Raw genomic sequence first — 9,596 nt, 5'->3', positions numbered from 1 at the left:
AATTCTAAAAGGTACAGCAAAATAAGTGTACTGTCGGCGCCAATAGCCCTGTGGTTAGTGCGCCAACATATAGTGCCAGTGCACTTGCGGCCCGACCCGAGTTCGATTTCCGTCTCGGGCATCATTTGCCACTCCCTCTCCCCTGTCTCTCTATCCAACACTTTCCTGTCTGTTCTCCACTGTCCTATGGTATTAAAGGCAAAAAAGCCCCTAAAAAAAAGCATACTAAATATATAGTATGCAGAACCGATAATTTACTTTAATAGAAGTGTACTAGTAGCACATTTGAATAAATATTATTTTGTAAGGACACTAGAAGTGGGTTGCTTCAGGATCCAGGCTGTTCACGTTATGATGTCTCTCGGTTGATGTCAGATACTACATCATGTGTCGAAAGGACCTCAGAGCTAAAGTGACTGTAACTAAATGTTAATGTCAGTCAGAGCTCTTAAACAATGTAGAAAGAAATGAAGGTTCTGATTCAGATGTAGGAGTAACAGAGTGTGAATGAGCGTAATTAATGAGACGATGATGATGTTGTGAGTGAAAATGACAAAAGTCCATTATATTCCCTCAGCATGAAGCCCATCCTTTCATCCGGTGAGGAGTGTAATGAAGTAGACGCATAGCCTAAAGCTTATTCAAATATATAAAGCACCTTAGGAAATCCAAGTCACCAGTGAACACAATGTCCTTATTTATACTGTACGAGAGGGACTCATACTGAACGTGTGCCACGTTTAGTAGATGTTCAGAGTCTGTTTTGAAAACAGTTCTTTAATTTGTATGAGACACAAAAGTTCAAGAGCTTTCTCCGAAACCCAACAGCTCAACCGAATTTGGAACACAGCAAAAAGCTCACTTAAATATGCAAGATGTTTGCAGCGGCCCTCGTGCTCAGTTAGATAATGCTGCATATCAGCAGAGAGCAATTGCTGCTTGAAGCACACCTGCCTGATTACTGAGCAAAGGGCTTAGAAATTCACCTGAAAACAGCATGTGCAGAATAATGATAATGGGGACAAACTGCCTTTACCAGAGGCTATTCTCACTGCTCCCCTCATGGTGTCAAGCACAAAAAAACAAACGGCAGTGATGTCCGACATCATTATATGCTAACATAGCAGGAGCCAAAGAAATGACAGAGGGCTTTTCAAATCGGAGCGCTGCATCCTGCCCTTCTTATGCAAATCCTGGGATGAAAGTGGGTTTGAACGGAAAAGAGGTGGCAGTAAAAACAGAGCCAGTAGATACTGTGTGCATGTGTTTTTGTTTTTGCAAAACAGATTCCAGGTAAGATGTGTCAGACTTGTCTTGGTAAACCCTGCTGTGTACCTGCCCTTGAACACAAACAAGGCCATAAAACCACTACACAGAGGAGCTCCAAGCCCTAAAAATGAATATCGCTGCTGTCCTTCTTAAACCTTGTATCTTCATATTTCGTGATTTTTGTTGTTGTTGTCATAAATCATTATTAATAGTCATCACAAAGTAATCATTTAAAAAGTACAGTGTTTTTTAATTTCCTGAAAAACAGCAAATTTGGACATCCAAGGTTTCAGAAGGACAACGACGATATATAAGTTTCAAAATTACTGTAAATAAAAGGGTGCATTTGCTTCGGTTATCATCAATACTGTCGGATGTCACTTAAAGGGGTAGTTCACTCAAAACAATGTATTGTTCTTTCATCGTTTACTCACCCTTGTGTCATTTCAAACCTGTATGCACTTTTTTCTTCTGCGGAACACAAAAGAAGATATTTTGAAGAATGCTGGGAATTTATTGTATGGACACAAAACCACAAAGACATTTTTCAAAATATCTTCCTTTGTGTTCTACAGAAAAAAAAACATGAGGGGGAATAATTGATGATGGAAAAATAATGGCGAGTTTTTTTGCTCGGTTTATTAAAAAAAGCAGTAACACTTTACAATAAGGTGCTATTTATTAACAATTAGTTAATGCATTAGCTAAAATGATCTAACAATGGACAATACTAATACATCACTTATTAATGTTAATTCATGTTCATTTCAGCATTTACTAATACATTATTAAAATCAAACATGGTCACTGTTAACATTAGTTAATGCCCCATGAACTAACATGAATAACTGTATTGACATGAACTAACATTAACAAGGATTAATAAATTCTGAAAAACTAAATTGTCCATTGTTATCTAAATGTTAGCTAATGCATTTACTAATGTTAAATAATAGCACCTTATTGTAAAGTGTTACCAAAAAAGCCAATACATAAAAAAATGTACATCTTGCATGTTCCACTGCCATATTTTATTTAACTAATGAGGATGTGACAACATCAAAACACATCATTTGGCAGATGCCTGTTCAACATGCAAGACAGGGATGCCAGCATTTTAAACACAACATTCTTCAAGTTCATGCCTCCCATATAGCATTTTACTGCAAACACAGAATATATTTAGGCAGAATAGTAGTCATTCTCCGGCTATGATTACAGTAGAATTGGATGAGAATTTGGCCTGCGATTTATCTGATGAAAACGCCTGAAGGAAATGTCAGTGAAAATGATTAACGTCACGTTCAGAAATCAATGGCTTTACTCCTGTGTAATCGGATGCATTCTAATGAAACATTGAACTTAATGTTGGCCTAATTTATCAAGACTAATTATACTTCTTTCCACCATGAATAACACAAATTCCCTGCCCTCTCATTAAGAAAGGTCCCGACACCTAAAATGTGTTGTGTTAGACAAAAATAACCCAGCTGAGACAGTTGGAATTATTTAATACCCCCCAAAAAGGAAGCTGTTGTTTTTTACTTCACATTCAAACCTTTAACATCTACAAGACACACTTTGTAATCCTCTCTCTTGATCTTCCAGCTCCCTGAAGCCCTTATACTTCTTGACATAATCAAACTAAATCAGGACATCTAGCGTGATGGAGACAAAGAAAAACCTCCCGTGATTTCCCCGCTCTTGATTTGACTCTAATATGACAATATGCTCCGTGCCAGTGCACATTAAGCAAGGGAAAGAAACCACATGGTTGTTTTTCTATCTACGATGTAATTGGCAGGGTGATTGGCTGTCAGTTCACACAATATGTGCATCTCCGTTCATGAAAGACCCTATTGTTCGCAGTTTATTCCATAATCTTTGCAATATGACTCGGATCAAAGCCCTATTCATAAAGCACCTCAGTGTTGGGCCTCTGTGTCACTGCTTCCTACAGTGGAGAGCCTATAAAACAGCCTGCCAAAGTAAAGGATGGTTGAGGATGTGGCCAGTTTGCAGGAATTTTGAAATGTCTTCAATTGACTGCCAAATATAATGGTTTGGTTTTATAATTACAGTAGTTTGCCATTTTTTGAAAGTGCATAAAGGTTTCGGAGTGGCAGCTGCAAAGCTATGCATATATAATGTAATTTAAGGTTAACTATGCATTAAGTCTGACCTATCGAGACAAATTGCTGAACCCAGAGCTGTTGAGAGAGAGAGTCGCGTCAACTCCGTTGACTCCAATGGAACAGTTTTTTCACAGCAATGGCAGTTCATGGAGGCTCTCAATACTTCCCGGAAGTTACTAGTAACGCATAGAGCTGCAGCTAAGCAGACCAACTGAGGTAAACTTTTAACCCATGTAAAAAAGATGTAAGTCATTTATTGAATAAAAAAATGAAAGAAATAAAGCATTTAAAGAGAAAAGATAACTTCCTTCTGAAGGCTCCATGAATCACGTGACACATGAAAAATTTCAACTTCCGTTGGCGCAACTCTCTCTCTCTCAATGGCTATGGCTGAACCAACACCGACACTCACTTTAAAAATGAATATTCCGTCATTATTATTAACAGTTTTATTAATTAATAATTTTATTTTAATTTTATTAAATGATTATTAATTGTTCATTTTTGGGTGAACGATCCCTTTGAATTGAATTGGTTTTAGTAAGGATTTTGTAGTTATACTGAAGCTTTCACACAGGACAGACTACTTTTAAAAGACTTAATATCTTAACTCAGCAAGGTTATTATAGTTTACTAAAACTTCATAAAAAATTTGATTACAAATTTTTTGTAAATTAAATCAAATAAAGGCCTAAATATTATCTGAAAAACTTTAACTAAATGAAAATTAGTACTGTATAAATGGAAAAAAGTTTGAGTCACTTAAATTAATTAGTGTTATTAATTAACCTAAATTAATAACAAAATAACAAAGACATAACACAATTGGTAAAAAAGTAACATGAAAATTGATATAAAAAGTAATATAAAATCAATAAAAAATATCACTGCTGTCCTTCTGAAACCTTGTATCTCCATATTTCGTGATTTTTTTTAATTTATTATAAATCATAATTATTAGTCACCCTCTATGTTTGTCACTGGATTTGGCAAATATCTAACCAATAAAAAGTATGAAAAAACACAGTATTTAAAAAGTTTAGTGTTTTTTCCATTTCCTGAAAAACAGATTTGGACAGGTTTCAGAAGGACAGCAATGCTATAATAGTATGTTACTGCACTTTGCAGGGCAGAATTGATGTCAAAGTAGACCTGCAAAGTAACCAACAGTGAAACATTGCTCTGTTGTTTTCAGTGAAAGATTCTTTGTAATATGTCTTTGTGCAATACAGACATAAACATGGCTCTTTTAAATCCCAGTGCAATAAATGCCATAATTTTAAGAACAGCAAGAGGTTCTCATGCACACTATGGTAAAGAGCTATACATGCTTTGCTTAGGACAAGCCATTGTTACGCTGTCAGATTGAATTATTCTCATTTCAGTGCTTTGTTGTTATGTACTCAATTATTGCTGCATTCCACTAAGTGCGGTTGTCAAAGACCCATTGTGTGATAATTTAGATGATGTCTTATGTAGAAAGCACCACACGGCTGATTAATGGAAGACATTAGAGTTTCTAATGCTAATGTAAATGCATAGGTCAAATTCATGTGAAGGAGGAAGCACAGTTCTTCACCTCTGACCCAACAGTAGGAGTGACTCCATACGGGAGCCCGTGTTATAAGGTTCTCTCACTGACTAATGCGTGTTTGCATGGAGGGGCCGAACCCCACACGCCCATTCTGTACGTCATGCTGATGTAGATGAAAGCTGTAATATAAGGTCAGACTTTAATTGCTGCCCTGAAGCACAGAGGTCAGAGGTCACGCATGATTTCATGTGAGCACGCTTACTTTCATAGTCTCCGTGCAGCTGTAAATGCAAAGCCATAAAACTGCCTCAAATTGACTTTGTGCCATACCTGCCAATAGAGTGAACTGAGAAGATTTACCAACCATAAATAATTCTTACTGGCTATATAATGGTATTATGCAATAGTATTGGTCATCCTAAATGTTTTTATGACAAATTAATTATTGAAGTGTTTCTGGAAATGTCTATAGTCACAATGACAGAGTAGGTCTTTGTGTGGGACTTATAAACATAATATTTCCATTGTTGGTTTAACAAGAATTTTAAAGAATGTTAAGAATATTACAGAAAATTAACAGAAATTATAATTTCTGGTTTTCCAATGAGGAAAACTTCAGTGTTTCTGAAATGAATTGAAAAACTGACGTCAGCAAGTCAGACTATAATTCATACAGTTAAACTATGTATAATAATATTGAGGTTTTATTTACTCACCTATTTTACTTCCATTTTGCATGTTCATTTTGGATCCTGGCTAATAATAATAACAACAACAACAACAGCGAGACTCCGTGATACTCATCGAGAAGTCATTAGAACTGTTCCTTTCTCTTCTAATTTGCATAAACACTCAGCATTACAAGCGTGAGCTGATGCTATTGCTACGAACTGTCTGAAGAGCAGCAGGAATCGTCTGCGAGTGGTTACACAGTACAACAGGCGCCTCGCACATGCGAGCCCAAGATTACGTCGTTTCTTTATTCCATTTCTGTCGTAATGCCGCATTAAGCATGAACACTCAACTCAGACGAAAGGCCGGAGAAAGAATACATATACATGAAAAATGAAAGCGCTGATCTTTATGATGTGACCAGGGAGATGTTTAATAAATCAAACATCGCCTTTATAGCTTACACACATACACGGAGGGACCTTACACTCCTACAGTAAATTAAGGGACGAAACTAGGTGCCAGGCTATGGTAATTGGCTTTGCCGTCCATTGTTATATTTTCCCTGTCCAGAGAGTTGTTATTCCAATCATAAAATACAATGAATGCACATAATGATATTGTCAGGGAGGAAAGATGGGAGCCATTTGAATATATTTGAGGAAGATTTAGTTGGTCTGCCTGCCATGCCGTAACACGCAGCATTCTTTATAGCTTTATTAAATGCCTTGCCCAGGGTTGCCATGCTGTTCCAGTGGGCGGGGCTAAGCGCTCCTGTACTCCAAATAAAGAGCAGCTGTGTGGATTTTCTCTGTGTCACACTATTATAACAGCCTAATCTAGTAATCTCACAGACTCAGTTGGAAAAAAACAGGGAAATGACAAACAAAAAATCAAGACTTTGTGGAAATGTGTTTGTTACGATACATAATACGTATTCAGACTGTTACAAAGGTTTTTTTTGTTAGATGTGGTAAATCGAACGTTTATCTTTTTCTATTTAAATGCATGCTACACAGTTAGTTTAGACTTATGAAGGTAGACCTATCATGCTTAAAGTCCACATAAAACAGCACAGTTGGTGTGTATTTTAAGTTTAGGGTCACTTGAGAGAAATGTTTCTCTTGATCTTACAAATTGTCATCTGAAGGCATATTCTCAAGTAACTGAAATTAGCTTTGTAGGCAAAAAAGAGGCAGTTTTTTAATGTCAAATTCTTTCATGTTTTTCTTGTAAATTTGCAGATTGTACATTTTTCTGTAATTTTGTAAATTTCTGTAAATTGTATGTTTTTTTCTTACCTTATTTCACTGTAACAAAAAACCTGTTTAAAACAGAAATTTTCTGGCAGCTGGGGTGCCGTTTTTCTTGTAAATTTGCAGTCCTTTTCAAAAATATTTGAAAAATGTGTCAAAAGAAAACACAATTCTGCAATATTACAGTTTTTTACATTATATGTCGTAAAAAATATTTTAATTTCATTATATGTGAATTTTTTTTTTTTAATCTTACAGTTTTTAAACAGTGTAGATAAAATGCCAAGAGTTTGTTTTTCCTTTTATTCTAGGCAAAGACTGACTTCACTGAGAAAACTGCTAAAATGATATATTATTACAAATTAACTGAGATAGTGAACAAAGGTTGGTACAACTTTAGATTAAGGCCCGCAATGTACCACATAATTCAACAGAATTTACAGCGTAACTAATTGTAACAATAATGTCACTCTACAGTACATACTTGTAGGTAAAGGGGAACAATATGCAAAGTTTGGGGAATAAAAAAGTCAGGAAATTCAAAAAATATTAATACTGTAAGTATTTTAAGCTAAGGCGTAACTATTCTAATATACCGTGGTATGCATGACCTGCAGTATGCTATACAACAATCTTAGCGTGAACACACAATACTTTTTTGTAATCACAATGAGTAAATAAGATACTGTGGATATTAATTAAGAATGGGTTCTTGTTTTATTATCATAGCAAACATGAAATAAGGGGAAATGATGTGTTCAGTTTTTACGCAAGCAAAACAGAACGAATGAAGCACGCAGACTGTCTGTCAACTGTAGATTTGACAGAGGTTTGACTTTAGGATTCATTTTTATTTGATTGATTATAGGATTGCTGGTCACTATGCGTTATTTAGATGAGTTCTAGTGTAAAATGTGCAAAATTGATGTTGATCTTTTGAGACTATAATCAAGTAGTTCAAGAGTTGTTTGGTTTGGATGTTTATATCGCATGCAGTTCCCTCATATATATTATTTTTAATTTTCCTTACTCTTACCCCTTTATTCCCCAAACTTTGCATACTGTTTACCTACAGATATGTACTGTAGAGGTACATTATTGTTACAAGTAGTTACGCTGTAAATCCTGTTTAATTATGCGGTGCATTGCGGCCTGTAATCTAAAGCATTACCCAAAGGTTATGCCTAAAAACCTGAAAGAAACGTTATAAGAGATTGTTAAACTATCTTCCTTTCTTCAGTTGATATACAACTGAAGCTTATGGCTCGACTCCCACTGTGTTGCCTTATCCTCTCCAAGTTCTGAAGCCGGAGTTCATAGACAGCTTACAGAAAGTCCCGGAGCTATACAGCATACAAAGAGTAGGAGCTGAACCAAGAAACCACACAACAGCTCTTAAGAGCGTCTACTAAACACCACAGATGCAGGATGATGACAGTTTTTGCTCAGAGGGATTCCCCGTCTTCTTGACAAGTGTAATTTTTCAGGCGAACACTGCTCGCTAAATTGATATTCACACCATGTTGCCATTAAGAGTTGCCGCATAAGTTGTTTTGAAAGGACTGTGGGAAAAACTTTCTAGTTTGGGAAATCAACAAAGTAACTGCTTGTAATCTCTTATTTGACTTGTCGAGATGCCGGCCAGGAGACCTAACGCACCGTTTAAGCAGGCCCCTCCTCCCCACGGCCCCCTTTGCCCACCATTCCTCCCCTATAAATTCTTAACACCAAAGGCTCATTCTCCCCCAGGTCTTTTCATCTCCACAGAGACAATGTTCCTCGGACCCTTTGGCAGCCCTTTCTCACGCTTTCTATTTCAACACCCTTGAAAAGGTCTTTTCCAGGGACGGCCCCTGGACAACAACGAGGTACAGTAACCTTTCCTCTCGTGTCTCTTAAGAGTTCAAGCCACGCCCACTTTTGCTGCAGGCAGGAGGGACAGGAATGTGAGAGTGGTGCTTTGAAAGATTGGACGTGCATGGACATTTAAACAGCAATTACATCCAACTTTCACCTTCTGAGTACAGCGAGGAAACAAGCTCTCTCGAGCACACACGGGGGACTGGACAGCTGGCACAGGGGACGTTGGCTCATTCCTCTTGGCATCTTTATCATTCGCCCCTTCTTTTCTTGCTTCATTCTTGTGCCGCTAACTGAATTCACACAGTCACTCTTCATCTGTGGAAGCGGTCCGCTCGCTGTTTTTTCATGGTATGGTGGGAATGAGTTTATTGAATCATCCAGCAGCCAGTGTAAATTGCGTGTCATCTGTTTGCACAAAAACAGAATTTAATGTGTGTATTTCTTCTCCATATTTGTCTCTGTCATGTGTCTGTGAACTCTCAAAGCTAATAGCCCACAACGGTAGCACGGGGAGTAAACAAATGAGCTTTCTTCTTTAGTGTTATCTGCTTTAGAGTAGGCAATTTTTAAGAGTGTTTGAAAACAGCAGATGCTTGTCTAGTCAAAGTATTTATTCATTTAGAGCAATGATGTTTGATGTACAGTTAAGACAGGTACCTGCTGGAATCTAGTTAATTAAAGAGCCAGGTAAACAAGATTCATGAAAGGCTCGCTGCACTCCGAGTATAATAAATTATAAAGTTAAATACTATGTTATACATAAACACACATGTAGATTTCCCTTAAAAAAAAGACGTTTTTTTAAGTGCGCTATTAGTAATAAGTATACTTCAGTCTACTTTTTATGCACTTTTTGGAAATATACTT

This window comes from Triplophysa rosa, linkage group LG5, assembly GCF_024868665.1.
Source record: "Triplophysa rosa linkage group LG5, Trosa_1v2, whole genome shotgun sequence".
NCBI lineage: Eukaryota > Metazoa > Chordata > Actinopteri > Cypriniformes > Nemacheilidae > Triplophysa > Triplophysa rosa.
Note: the sequence above shows the minus strand (reverse complement) of the source record.